Source organism: Myxocyprinus asiaticus, chromosome 39, assembly GCF_019703515.2.
Source record: "Myxocyprinus asiaticus isolate MX2 ecotype Aquarium Trade chromosome 39, UBuf_Myxa_2, whole genome shotgun sequence".
Taxonomy (NCBI): domain Eukaryota; kingdom Metazoa; phylum Chordata; class Actinopteri; order Cypriniformes; family Catostomidae; genus Myxocyprinus; species Myxocyprinus asiaticus.
In genome coordinates this window covers 9,535,071-9,550,192 of record NC_059382.1, presented here as the reverse complement: position 1 = coordinate 9,550,192, position 15,122 = coordinate 9,535,071, and the positions used below count along the sequence as shown (strand labels likewise).

General features: G+C 36.1%; 1 pseudogene; it reads right to left on the bottom strand.

Annotated features, from left to right (window-relative positions):
* Positions 1 to 15,122, bottom strand: part of LOC127429638 (diacylglycerol kinase beta-like) — a 71,689-nt pseudogene that overhangs the window by 35,078 nt on the left and 21,489 nt on the right.

Below are 15,122 nucleotides of genomic sequence, written 5' to 3'. Positions count from 1 at the left end.
TGGAAAACATTCGCAAAGTCACAATGCGTTAGGCTGTCCATTTGCCTCAGGCTTCACTGTGTGGCCACCAGTTAGCGGATCGATTTTTTGACGTAAACTTCATCTCTCTAAACTTCAACATTCAGAAATTGAAAATTTTTGTCAACCAGTATTCATGTAAAATTAACAGCAAGGACTCCGTGCTGGTTCTTGTGAACCACTTTCGGAACGGCAGTGTTATTGAGGCAATTCGCGCCTATTTTTATTTTTAATGGGTTTGTATTTTTACGTGTTTTTCCCATGTAAACTTCACCGTAAGATTAGTTACTAGATAGTTAGCTAGTGGAGATTTGATTTTGAATCATCATGTAGGCTAATCGTAATATTTGATACCCTACGTGTATTATGTGTTTGCTGGGCTGAACGCTAACAAAATGATTCAAAATGCATGTCTGCGAGCAATGTTGTCTCTTTCTGGAGACCATACATTCTTTTAATAGGTTTGCAAAGGGGCACAACTTGGCAAACTTCAGGTTTTCGTGTACTAGGCTATGTCTGAATCACAACAGCACTGCGGTAAAGATAGTTTGCGGTTTGAAATTCAGATTTCGATTGGCTATATATACACTATGCACTGTCGTAGTCATGTAAATGATGTTGCATGTGATTCTTCATGATTTCTGAATTCGGATGACATCATCCTCTGCTCCGCAATCGGTCATTTACATTTTACGACTCTTCATTTTCTAATCCAAATGGCTTCAAAAGTTGAACACCTAGAAGACTGAAACCACTCTCATCTTGATCGGTCTGATTGGTGAATTTTTTTCACAGCAGTTTTATGGTTTAAATGACAAAAAATTATCTGTGAAAAAAATTTACATATCAGAATGTTCTGTTTAAGCCTAGTGTGACATGTGCTCATTTTGTAGAATTATAAGATGTTTATTGGTTTTATGGCTTAGAAAATTAGTATTTCACAATGCAAATATACAAGAAGCCATCAAACTGAGTAAATTCAATCTGTGAAAGTTTTCACAAATCCAGTTTGGTGTGAAACTAGTGTTTTTCTATCATAATTATCATGTGTTTGCAGAATGTGCCCTCTCAAAGCCTGTAACACTGCTTTTTCAGGTAAACTGTTGACTACAGAACTCAAAAAAGGGATAAGAGACAAAAACTGATCTGTGAAAAAATTTACAAATCAAGGTCTTTTTGAGCTTACTGTGATGTCTAGGTTGTCATCTTTTAGAATTATAAGATGATTCTCTGATGGCTTTATCCATTGACACAGCCTATATTGTTATTATTACATAAGACAATGGGTGTAGAGCAGTAAGACACAATCAAAGGTAAACAAATGCGATTGTGAATTCACAAATCAGGCTCTATCTTATACAAGTGAATTTGCATTAACCCAGATTGCATGTTTACTGGAAATAGCATTAAATGTGAAGAGTTCTTATTTTCACCAACCTGACTCATGGACTTAAAAAGATTTGACAGGAAAACAAACTGCTGTGAAAAAATTCACAAATCAGACTGGTCATGGTGAGAGTGGTTTCAGTCTTCTAGGTGTTCAACTATTTGGATTAGAAAATGAAGAGTCGTAAAATTTAAATGACCGATTACAGAGCAGAGGATGATGTCATCCGAATTCACAAAACATGAGTAATCATGTGAGAGCGAGTAGTCATGAGAGAGCTTGAGAGACTGCTTGCAGACGGTGTCTGAAGAACATGAATTTGAATGTCTAAATAGTAACTGTAAAAATTATTATTTTTGATTGAGGTCATCCCTTTCATCACAGAAGAAATCATAAATTCAGCAAAAAAAGAAATGTCCCTTTTTCAGGACACTGATCATTTTGTAAAAATCCAAATAACTTTACAGATCTTTATTGTAAAAGGTTTAAACAATGTTTTCCATGCTTGTTCAATGAACCATAAACAATTAATGAACATGCACCTGTGGAACGGTTGTTAAGACACTAACAGCTTTCAGACCGTAGGCAATTAAGGTCACAGTTATAAAAACTTAAGACACTAAAGAGACCTTTCTACTGACTCTGAAAAACACCAAAAGAAAGATGCCCAAGATTCCCTGCTTATCTGCATGAACATGCCTTAGGCATGCTGCATGGAGGAATGAGGACTGCAGATGTGCCCAGGGCAATAAATTGCAATGTCTGTACTGTCAGACGCCTAAGACAGCGCTACAGGGAGACAGGAAGGATAGCTGATTGTCCTCGCAGTGGCAGACCACGTGTAACAACACCTGCACAGGATTGGTACATCCGAATATCACACCTGCGGGACAGGTACAGGGTGGCAACAACAACTGCCCGAGTTACACCAGGAACGAACAATCCCTCCATCAGTGCTCTGACTGTCCGCAATAGGCTGAGAGAGGCTGGACTGAGGGCTTGTATGCCTGTTGTAAGGCAGGTCCTTACCAGACATCACCGGCAACAACGTCACCTATGGGCACAAACCCACCTCGCAGGACCAGACAGGACTGGCAAAAAGTGCTCTTCACTAATGAGTCATGGATTTGTCTCACCAGGGGTGATGGTCGGACTCGCGTTTATTGTCAAAGGAATGAGTGTTACACCGAGGCCTGTACTCTGGAGCAGGATCGATTTGGAGGTGGAGGGTCTGTCATGGTCTGGGGCGGTGTGTCACAGCATCATCGGACTGAGCTTGATGTCATTGCAGGCAATCTCAAGGCTGTGCGTTACAGGGAAGACATCCTCCGTCCTCATGTGGTACCCTTCCTGCAGGCTCATCCTGATATGACCCTCCAGCATGACAATGCCACCAGCCATCCTGCTTATTCTGTGCGTGATTTCCTGCAAGACAGGAATGTCAGTGTTCTGCCATGACCAGCGAAGAGCCCGGATCTCAATCCCATCGAGCACGTATGGGACCTGTTGGTTCAGAGGGTGAGGGCTTGGGCCATTCCCCCCAGAAATGTCCGGGAACTTGCAAGTGCCTTGGTGGAAGAGTGGGGTAACATCTCACAGCAAGAACTGGCAAATCTGGTTCAGTCCATGAGGAGGAGATGCACTGCAGTACTTAATGCAGCTGGTGGCCACACCAGATACTGACTGTTACTTTTGATTTTGACCTCCCCCTTTGTTCAGGGACACATTATTCCATTTCTGTTAGTCACATGTCTGGGAAACTTGTTCAGTTTATGCCTTAGTTGTTGAATCTTTTTATGTTCATACAAATATTTACACATGTTAAGTTTGCTGAAAATAAAAGCAGTTGAAAGTGAGATGATGTTTCTTTTTTTGCTGTTTAAATGTTCTACTAGAAATCTATCTGTGCAGAGGCCTGAGCTTTTCACTGTTTTTCCAGATACAATTTGATGACTTGATCTGTACTTCCTTGGTGCACTATCTGATTTTTTCACTAAAAATAACAAATTTGGGATCATATGGATTCAGAACACTTGCGATATATAGTGTTTACGTCATTTAGACTAATTTAACAGAGCTTTTTGTTTGGTCCTTTCCTGAACTTCACCGATCCTTGAAAAAAAAAGAAGAAGAGAGAAATAGGTTGGCAATGGTGATGGAATAATTTTAGGTGAGTAAATGATGACAGAATTTTCATTTTTGGGTGAACTAACCATTATGAGAAAAGCTTCCACATTTACACATAACTAAGGAAAACACTTTCGAATGCTTTAGCAAGATTAAAACTATATATATTTTTATTTTTCAGGGGATCCAATTCAGCCCCGTAAATAAATGAATGCTGGCAACTGAAAGCAATGTCAAAGGTAAGCACATCTTTTGATATGTCATATTTTATTCTGTTAAAAAGCTTTTTATATTGATAGAGGTGATATACAAATTCTGTCATAATTTACTCATCTTTATGTCATTCGAACCCCATATTAATTACTTATGCTGAAATCTTAAAGGATTAGTTCACCCAAAAATGAAAATTCTCTCACCATTTACTCACCCTCCTGCCATCACAGACATGTATGACTGTCTTTCTTCAGCAGAACTCAAATGAAGAGTTTTGAAAGAATATTTCAGCTCTATAGGTCCATAAAATGCAAGTGAATGGGTGGCAAATTTTTGAAGCTCCAAAAAGCACTTATAGCCATCATAAAAGTAACCCATATGACTCCAGTGGATCAATTAATGTTCCACTTCAGCGTTTTGCTTCAGAAGACATTAATTAATCCACCGGAGCCGTATGGATTACTTTTATGATGGCTATATGTGCTTTTTGGAGCATCAAAAATTTGGCACCCATTCCCTTGCATTTTATGGACCTACAGAGATGAGATATTCTTCAAAAAATCTTTGTTTGTGTTCTGTTGAAGAAAGAAAGTCATACAAGTCTGGGATGGCTTGAGGGTGAGGAATTGATGACAGAATTTAAAATTTTGGGTGAACTAAACATTATGAGAAAAGCTCCCACATTTACACATAACTAAGGACAACACTTTTGAATGCTTTAGCAAGATTAAAACTATTTATTTATTTATTTTTTCAGGGGATTCATTTCTGCCCAGTAAATAAATGGATGCTGTCTATTGAAAGAAAAGTCAAAAGCAAGCACATCTTGTAATATGCCATAATATTTAAATCTGTTAAAAAGTTTTTATATTGGTAGAGGTGATATACAAATTCTGTCATAATTAACTCGTCCTTATGTCGTTCAAAACCCATATGAATTTCTTATATTGAAGACAAAAGGAGATATCTTAATAAATATCTCTAGCCATCTTATCAATACAATGGCAGATGACAGTGCCTTCATGCAGCTTGTGCATCATATTCCAGGTCTTAAGTGATATGTTCACTTTGTGTGATTAACAGAATAAAATAATATAAATAAATATTAGTTTGGAGTGACATTAGGGAGAAATGTTGAAAAGCAAATGGTCATGTATCGTAGAATATTTATTTATAATTTATTTCTAAGGTTCATTGTGAGGATCAATCCAGACTCCAGGTGCTCCAGAAGTGGCAAGACGGTGCAAACAAAGAAACTCTAGCCTGAACCCTTGTGTTGCTTCCTCCAACCATCAGGAAGTTTGTTCATTTGAGTTATGAAGTTTATGTAAGGAAGTTTTTTAAGTGAATGACTGCATTTATTCAGGAGTGTTAAAAATTAAACAATTTTGCACAAAGTTGAAATGTTATTGCAAGAATGAAAATGCATGCATACCTGTGAATGAGGTTCATTATTAGTATGGACATGCAGAAGTGTTAAGGAAGAAGCCACCGCTCCAAAACCACCATAAAAAAGCCAGACTACAGTTTTCAAGTGCACATGGGGACAAAGATCTTACATTTTGGAGAAATGTTTTCTGGTCTAATGAAACAAAAATGTAACTGTTAGTCCATAATTACTATTGTTATGTTTGGAGGAAAAAGGGTGAGGCTTGCAAGCCGAAGAACACCATCCCAACCGTGAAGCATGGGGGTGGCAGCATCATGTTGTGGGGGTGCTTTGCTGCAGGAGGGACTGGTGCATTTCAGAAAATAGATGGCATCATAAGGAAGGAAAATTATGTGGATATATTGAAGCAACATCTCAAGACATCAGCCAGAAAGTTAAAGCTCATCGCAAATGGTACTTCCAAATGGACAGTGACTTAAGAACTTGGCTTAAGGACAACAAAGTCAAGGTATTTTGTGGCCATCACAAAGCCCTGACCTCAATCCGATAGAAAATTTGTGTGCAGAACTGAAAAAGTGTGTGTGAGCAAGGAGGCCTACAAACCTGACTCAGTTACACCAGTTCTGTCTGGAGGAATGGGCCAAAATTCCAGCAACTTATTGTGAGAAGCTTGTGGAAGGCTACCCAAAACTTTTGACCCAAGTTAAACAAAAGGCAAAGCTACCAAATACTAACAAAGTGTATGAAAACTTCTGACCCACTGGGAATGTGATGAAAGAAATATAAGCTGAAATAAATAATTCTCTCTACTATTTTTCTGACATTTCACATTCTTAAAATAAAGTAGTGATCCTAACCGTCCTAAGACAGGGAATGTTTTCTACGACTGAATGTCAGGAATTGTGAAAAACTGAGTTTAAATGTATTTGGCTAAGGTGTAAGTAAACTTCTGACTTCAACTGTAAGTTTAACAGGATCTAAAATCTGCAGAGATTCCCAAAGAATTAGCATTTACAGTGCATCATCCTTTTGACTTCAACTCCAGCATTGCAGAATTTCTAGCAAAAGATTAGGATAGATTGAGCCAAGATGGCTCCTTAGTCGATTCCCTCCACTTAACCTAACAAGAGTGCTAAAGCGACAAATCAAGCCGATCCCTTTGCTCATTAGGTAATTAGGAGCATCTCATCTCTTCAATCGGATTCCCATCTGTTCCGTTCCCTTTCACCAGTGCACACAAACAGGGATGATAGACAGGGTCACAGCTGCACTCGAGACTGGAGGAAAGGTCCATCCTGACACTAATTGGGGGTTGAAGTGAAATTATGGATTGTCCTTAATTGAAACAGGTGTAAAACAGGTCACTGATATGACCATGTTACATGGGTAGTTGATGCATAATGTGTTAATTATGCATGTACGCAATCTAAAACTTTATATATTGAAAGTATTATACAAGATGGTTATCTAACAAAGTAGTGAGAATGTACATAAATGGCGAATGTTGGGAAGTTGCCTTTTAACTTCTATTGTGTTTTACGGTACTTGCAGATTAAAAGTGGTATCAAATACAGGTCTTGGGGCAAAATGTCACGGTGGCGTAGTTAACCTGAGGCTACTTTGCTTCTTGCTGCTGTCTATTGCGTATAAGGAAGGTAAACGTGGCTTTGCCATTGATTTTTTCCTTTGACACATAATCTAACCTGCAGTGATCTACGACCTCATTCTCGCACTAATTTCTTCTTTATCCAAGGTGATAAATATCACGTTGATAAAACCACCCCTGTCAGCACTGCTCTGATGCACTGGTTTGTAGAACATGACACTAAAACAAGAACAAAGCGGGTGAGAGAGGAAGAGAGGAGCTGCTGTTAAACAAAAGTACCAAAGTTTAAGTAACATCAGTTGTTACTGGGGTTTGGGTTGATTCTGATTTTAGTTTAATATCAATGAGTTGAATATCATGTGTGTTATAAGAGATATCCAAAATGTGCAATGCTAATTTTTCAATGTTAAAATACTTTTTCTTATGCCAGGTTAATATGCAAAGACAATTTTAAGAAAACCCATAGTGTAAGCTGTTTGAAAACAATGTTTATTTGTGCAATTCCGATTGGTTGTGTGAGCTTTAAAAGAAATTGTAGAGTAATTAATTTAACTTTTTCTTTAGCTTAAACACAAAGCAATTATTCAGTGAATACTGTATGTTAGAGCTGAACGTAACAATAAAAGTCTATATTCAGTGAAGAAATTCCAATGACTTTGTAGATTTACCTAATTTCCATGACTTTACCAGGCCTCAAAATCACAATTTAAAAATTCTTTGATACAGTATTTCCAGGTTTTTCATGACTGTGGGAACCCTAAGGTTAGAGAACCACTGCTTTCGGACATGTAGTCAGGGCTTTTACCACCATAGAATAAAATCTGTATCTTGAAATGTTAATTAATCTACAATACGCTATATTTCCAATTGAATCAAACACTCAAAACTTGAACGACCGGCACTTAGTGTTGTCACGATACCAAAATTTCAGTAGTCGGTACCAATACCAGTCAAATTTCATGATTCTCGATACCAATATCGATACCACAGCAACACAATAAATCAATAAAACAAATAAATAAAATAAATGCCAGTATGGTAATGTGTTATTGAACACACTCCTTTAAACTTTTAAAAAGTTACATTTAATAATAATAAATGTATTATTGTAGCAATACATTTATTATTAGATTTATGATAACATAATACATTTATTCTTAAATTTACTATGTAATACTTATTATTTAGAATGTCAATAATATATAAAAACAAAAGCATGTTTCCTTCAAGTGGTTCTCAATGAAGTATGCATTGCTTAAGTGTTTTTATGGAGGGGCCTACTGAAATCTGCTTTATATTTTTCCCAAACCCTGTGTTTTCCATTATATTTCATTTTTTTAGAATTCCATATTTTAAAGTTTAATTTAATTTCATTATCAAAATAGTGTTGAATTAAATTAATTCCTAAGACTTTTAACAAGTGAAAATAAAACAATTCCTTTTCAATATGCCATTGCATTTTATTCCAAACTTTTATTTAGTACAACAGCACTCTTGTTGATATCTTGATAATTATGATTATTATTATTATTATTACTATTATTACTACTATTATTATTAATAATCATTATTATTACTACTACAGTGAATATAACAGTTTACTAAACAGTTGTAATATATTTCTGTCGCAATTACATAAATTTCAGGCATCTAGATTTTATTTCGAATCGAGCTTTTACTTTGACTCTTGTTTTTGGCAGAAGCTTCACACCGCTGGATAAACAGTTCGCTACATGGCCCAGTGTGATCATCAGAACGCAAATGCTGTGATATATAAATATATAGTCTACACGTGCTGCACGCTTTACAGTAGATGAGTGCTCTGCTTTGTCATCTCATATAACACAGTGCGCATGATTCTGTGAAGTTTAGAGTTATGAGCGGTCTGCTTCACACATTCACTTTAAAGCACACAGCTTATGCTGACTATGATTGCAGTCTTTGTGGTTTAATTTTCCAGTACTGCAGAAACACTAGTATCATGACATCTTTTTTATTTTAGTACTACTGGCACTGCACGTGAATAGTTTAACTGTAAAGTAGGCTCTCCAGACTCAGGGTGATGGTTAATGGCTGGAGAGTGTGAAGGAGGAGAGGTTCCCTGACAGCTGGCAGCCCTGCGGGAATCAGGGCCTCCACATGGGGCTTTGGGTACTGAAGAGGTTGCCGTTAAGGCGGGGGAGAACTCGGCTGGAGAAGGAGGCCTCGCTAGTACCACCCCATCTAACTCAGCAACAGCGGCGCACCAGCCAAAAGGGCTAACCACCTATCAGCTTAAATTTGATGTCTGATCACAGCTCTGTTCCTTAAAGGAATAGGTCCCTTTATAAAAAAAAAAAAAAAAAAAAAAAAAAATAAACAATTCTATTAACATTTACTAACCCTCATGTTGTTCCAAACGTGTATGACTTTCTTTCTTCCATGGAACACAAATCAGATACAGTATTAGGCAGAATGTTAGTCTCAGTCATCTTTTATTTTATTGCATAATTTTTCCAAACAATGATGGTGACTGTTAGTTATTCTGCCTAGTCCTTTGGTGTTCTGCGAAAGAAAGTCATAGAAAAACAGATTTTAGGTTAAGGTTAATTATTCCTTGTGGTCATGATACATAACAGTCATTGACTAAATATTGCAGCATATATACAGCAAGGGTACAGTAAGGGTATTCCCTGTGGAATTCTGTCCCAGTAAGGATGGGGATGGAGGCCGACATCTGCCAACTGAGTTTATGAGATGCAACAAAGGTAATGAGATGACAGCAAGTCCTGGCACGTCTACAATGTGAATTAACTGACTAAACTGGCTGCTGGCCATCAACCTGAAATCAAACATAACGGGTCCAATGTGATTTAAGTGTTTTTTTTTTTGTTGTTGTTTTTTTGCATAGATTAATAGAATTTTTTAATAAATTACAACCTTCGGATTGTTAAAGGAATAGTTCACCCAAAACAGTCATCATTAACTCACCCTCATGTTGTTATAAACCTGTTTCACCTTCTTTCTTTATGAAGAATACAAAAGGAGATGTTGTGCAGAACGTTAGCCTAAGTCACCATTTACTTTCATTGTATGAAAAAAAAAATGCAATGAAAGTGAATGGTGTCTAAAGAGATTTTGGTGAGCTATCCTTATAAGAATGAAGCCATGCAAAAAAGAAAGGCAAAGAAAGAAAGAACGAACGAAGCAAGCAAGCAAGCAAGAATGCGAGCAAGCAAGCAAAGACAGAAAGAAAGAAAGAAAGTAAGAAATAAAGAAAGAAAGACCAAGCTGTTCTCCCAGCCTGGCCAAGCAGGTGTTTACCTGGTTTAGTGCCCAGAAACCCTCTAAAACCAGCAAAACAGACCAACCTGACCAGGCTGGGAAACCAGCAAAGGTCATCAAATAGGTTAGGATAGTTTAAGCTGTTAAGTATTTTTTATTAGATGAGATATGCATTTTTTCAGTGGTTGATCCTTAAATTACATTTGGTCCACTCAAAGTCCTGATAGGTAGTTACATTCTAGTATAAAAAATTAAAAAAAACCTTTTCCCTTAGTGTGATTTGTAGTGTTTCAGTGTGTGAAGTGCTAAACGTCAGGTGGATTTAATCTGCTGTTTCTGCCTTATGTTGGGTGTGAACATGAGGAGGTGTGTGGGTGGAGCTGGGAGGGGTTTGAAAGTCCAGCAGGGATGGGGACAGGGCCACAGGTGAGATCTCAATAAATTACACTCTGAAGTGGCCATTAATTATAGATGACACCCCAGTCAGACCAACCATTTCATTTGAGATGAGGAGCAGTGTGCATAGCAGTGGTGCCCAGGGCTCTGGTGGGATGGCTTATGTGTGTGTGTGTGTGTGTGTGCGCGCGCACAGTGGGTCAAACAGTCTTTGCTCATGCAATAGCTTTTTTGATGAGGACCCTCATTACGCTAAACGGCCCTCTATGGTTCAGCCTCCCTCCGACTTGAGAAAAGGTTAAACAGAGAATAATTAAAGAAGAGAGCCTCAGGCTGAGCATGTCACCCTTAAGGTGAGTCTCTGGTCAGTGGTAAGCAGTTTCAAAGACGGCAGTAGAGTTTGAGTGCCGCTTCTTGGTCAGTATCATACGGCTAATATAAATGACACATTAATGACACTTTAATTTATTTCACACTTGGCGTGAATGTTGAAATGCCAAACCTGCAATAATTAACATCTGGATAAATAGGTGCAAAAGTTTTGAACAAAATTTTTATAAAGTCTTGGGGGAACATTTTGTCATTAAAAATTCTGTCACTCTTATGTCCTTCCAAAAACATACACTATGCTGTTATTTTTTTTCTGTGAAACACAAAAAGAAATAATTTGAAGAATCTTTATGAAGCTCTTTTGTAAAAAACTAAACATAACTCTATAGAAGAAAAAACGACTCCAAAATAACTAGTAACAATGCAGTAAAAAACAATAGTCCTTACAACTCGTGCACTGTACAGTATTTAGTCTCCTGAAGCTGTACAACATCTTTGAAGAATAGAATGAAATTTAACGGGACAGTTCAACCAAAAATTTAAATTGACATAATTTACTTAGCCTCACTTTGTTCCAAACCTGTGTGACTTTCTTTTTCCCGTGGAACACAAAAGGAGATCCACGGTAGAATGTTCCATCATGGAAACAGAAAGTCCTTCGCATTTGGAATGACATAAGGGTGAGCAAATTAAATGACATAATCTCTTTAAGTCATCGTTTACTGATAATCTTCAACTCTGACGAAGCACTGAAATCTCATCCACATCCACATTCAGATTGAAAAATGCAGTGTCAACACCGAAATTAAAGAGTAACATAAAGATTCTTTAGTGTTCCATGGAAAAATACATGCATATGGGTTTGGATCAACATGATGGTGATTAAATAATGACCGGATTTTTATTTTATTCATATGTAAAGACGGAGTACATAAACCTCCCCTATAAATAAATTTACCATGGTAACCATAGGTGTCATTAGAGCACCATTATTGTTTCTATGGTAAAAAAAAAAAAAAAAAAAACCAATACATTAATAGGAAAACTCATGCTACTAAGGTTCACATAACCAAAGACAACTGAGAGACTTTCTTTTCTTCTTTTACACTTCATCTTGAAGCTAAAGATTAGCTCGGAGTTGCATGACTGATCATTGACGAAAGAGTGTACTTTAATGAGTCCGCGTGATGCTGTCACACTGATTGTCTGCTTTTAATCCTCGACCTCATTATCACCCTCTGGTCTTACTCCAGCAGTAAATGAATCTGCAAAGTGTCAAATCTTCTCACCTTCCTCCTGGTAATCACCCGAGGTGCAAATAAAACCAGGGAGCTGAGTTAACTCAAGACTCTCATTTGTTATGAACAAGACAATGCCGCGTTATAATTAAAAACCAATTGACCATTGTTGGGTTGCTCATTAAGCTGATCAAATATTTGTGGCTTTGCTAAGGTCATCGCAATGACAAATACAAAGACAAAGTGCGAAATTAAAAAATGTTTCACTTAGTAAACAAAAAGCAATAAAAATGACTTTAAAGTTAAGAAAGAGACTGTCAAAATTGAGACTTAAAGTTGCAGTATGTAATGTCTGCAAAACAAGCGTCACCAAAAGAAATGGCAAAAATAATGACATACAGTATTTTATTTTATTTGTTTTATTTTTATCCGTTGAAGAAAATGCATTGTTAAAATTTGGAGTAAATTTGGTCTTTGAGGTGAACTGTTTAAATTCTGTACCTCTAGCAACACCAATCAGGTTTTCTGGACACCCGTCTACCCAACAGTATCTGGATAGAATTAACTATAATTAAATTAAATAAAAAATAATGTAATTATATAAAATAGAATTTAATTGAATTAAATTTAAATGTATACACTGAAATTAAATAGAATTGAAATGAATGAAAACAGAATGAAATTTAAACTGACATTCATAAATCAAAATATAAATAACAATTTAAATGAATTTAAATAGAATTACACATAATTGAATAGAATTAAACAGAATTACATTGAATTGAATAGAACAGGTTAAAATAAGTAGAAAAGAATTAAATACAATTAAGTAACATTTTATCAATTGAAATATCAATAGAATTTAATTGTATACAAGTAGAAAAAATAAATTGAATAGAATTAAATACAATTATATTAAATTGAAAATTTAAATATCAGTTTAAATGCATGCCATTGTTTGAGCCAATGTCGCTAATTCAAGCTGGGATGCTCGAACAAACAGAGCGATGTTCTAATAGTGCCACAGAGCCACGGCTCTGGGAAATTTCTTTTCTAGGAAATCAATCTCCAAATGGTTTACTTACAGTGTGTCTCTGCATATTAGGCTGGGATAAGAGAAAATATTTTAACATTGACAAAATGTCATAAATCACCTTTAAGCTAAATAAATGTCAACAGTGTGTACCCATGTTTTGCACCACGAGTTCAAGTACAAGAAATACAAAAAAAATACTTCTAAAGGGACACATAAAAGTATATTCTTATATTTTTAGGCCTAAAATAAATGTACAAGAGGCATCAGCTTGCAAGCTAGCACACCTTGCTAATAAGGCTAATGGTCTATAAACATTTACATTAAGTAATACATGACACCAAGTCAAAAACCTTGAACAAATGTTACTAGATTTGAAACTGGGTTGGCTATTGTAGAGGGTATAGTGTCGAAATCAATAAAAAAAAATTAATAATAATAATAAAAACTGATTCCATTGCTATTAACTGTATGCAAGATATGCATTGCCTTTTGCTTCCGTAATATGATGATATATTAAACAGCAATATATTTGTAAAAGATAGAAGACCTAGATAAATCCAACAAAAAAATCTGCAATACCTTCCTAACTATGGTCATGCATTATTAAGAGAGAAAAGATACTATGTAATAGAGAGATCCTAAACCCATTCTCTCATGTGAATTATTTATCAAATTCAAATAACAGATGGTATAATTTTCTTAAAATATCTTAATCATTATTCAAAAGCCATAGTAGAATAAAACAGTTTCTGCACTTCCTGTACACATGCTTTTGTGTGATATGAATATCTTCTTTGTATGTCTCACACAGATATGAATAAATATCAACACATTCCCATAACAAAAGCATTTATGCCATCTCCTCTTTGTATCTCCTGACGGCTTCTTAATTCTGGAAATTAAAATGTTATCTGCTCAAGAGGTTTGAAATATAGTATCACACGAACAAAGTATAATTATCATTTGATTATTAAAAGACTCTCCTGAAGGTCTTGTGTCATCACGGTGATGGAAAAATTATGTCAAACTACCCAAGCAAATTCAATTACCCAACCAATTACTTGCCTGTGTTCATACTGAATTATTGGGACATTAAATATTAATGGGAGCATAGATATCAAATTTGCTCATCATTAGAAGGTGCACACATTGTGGGCTAATCACAGATGTTCCACATCAGTCAGATCCCTTCAGTGAAGAATAAAATGCTCTACCAGCACAAAGGAGCACCTACATCTGTTGCACATCCATACATTTCATAAAGGTATTTAATGACGTAAAAATGATTTTTATACATGCATACAGTTCGTGTAATGCAATACAAATAATTCAAAAATATGTATATATAAAAATATATAAAAAATATAATTATATAAACAAATCTGAGCCACAACCACCACAGACATTGAGGGCATGCCACCATCAATATTCATACTAGTGGTTGACTGATATGAGTTTTTAAAGGGCTAATTGTCCAACTATTGCAATGAATGTTAAAGACTCCATAAAATCAAAATAGGAGGCTTTTAATTCATGTCTGCTATTTTTAAGGCCATCTATATTCTAGTGTACTCCTAAAAGTTGACAAAAGTAATTTGCTTTTAAAATGTACTCTCTTCTGGAAAATGGACCAAAATTATTGATGACTCATCTTGCACTAAGGGGCGTGCAAACAATTTTGTCCAGTAAAATGCTTGCTAGAATGAGAACGTTTCCTTCCCCTAATACCACCAGCTTCTGATTAGCAATAACAAGTTCACAGCTGTCACATCAGCTAAAGGCAATTTGCCATTTATAAAAGTGGACTAGCCCTTGAAAATGTTCTAAAGAGAATCTTAAAAAAAAAAAAAAAAAAAAAATGCAAACAGGTGCATTTAGTCACCTCAATCCTGAATAGGTGGTTGCAGCCTTGATAAAACACAACTCTTCACAGTGCACTTAAGTAGTTTTCTTCAGACTTCTAAGAAGATTTCTGTATGTAGTTCAGGATCAGATTTTGGGATCCATCAATAATTTTAGGGAATAAAAGCATGGCAGAAGTCTTCGAGACACACCTGAGGGGAGAAGGAGTGGTAGTGGGGCATTAACTCACTGTAAACCCAACAGACACGCTGGAG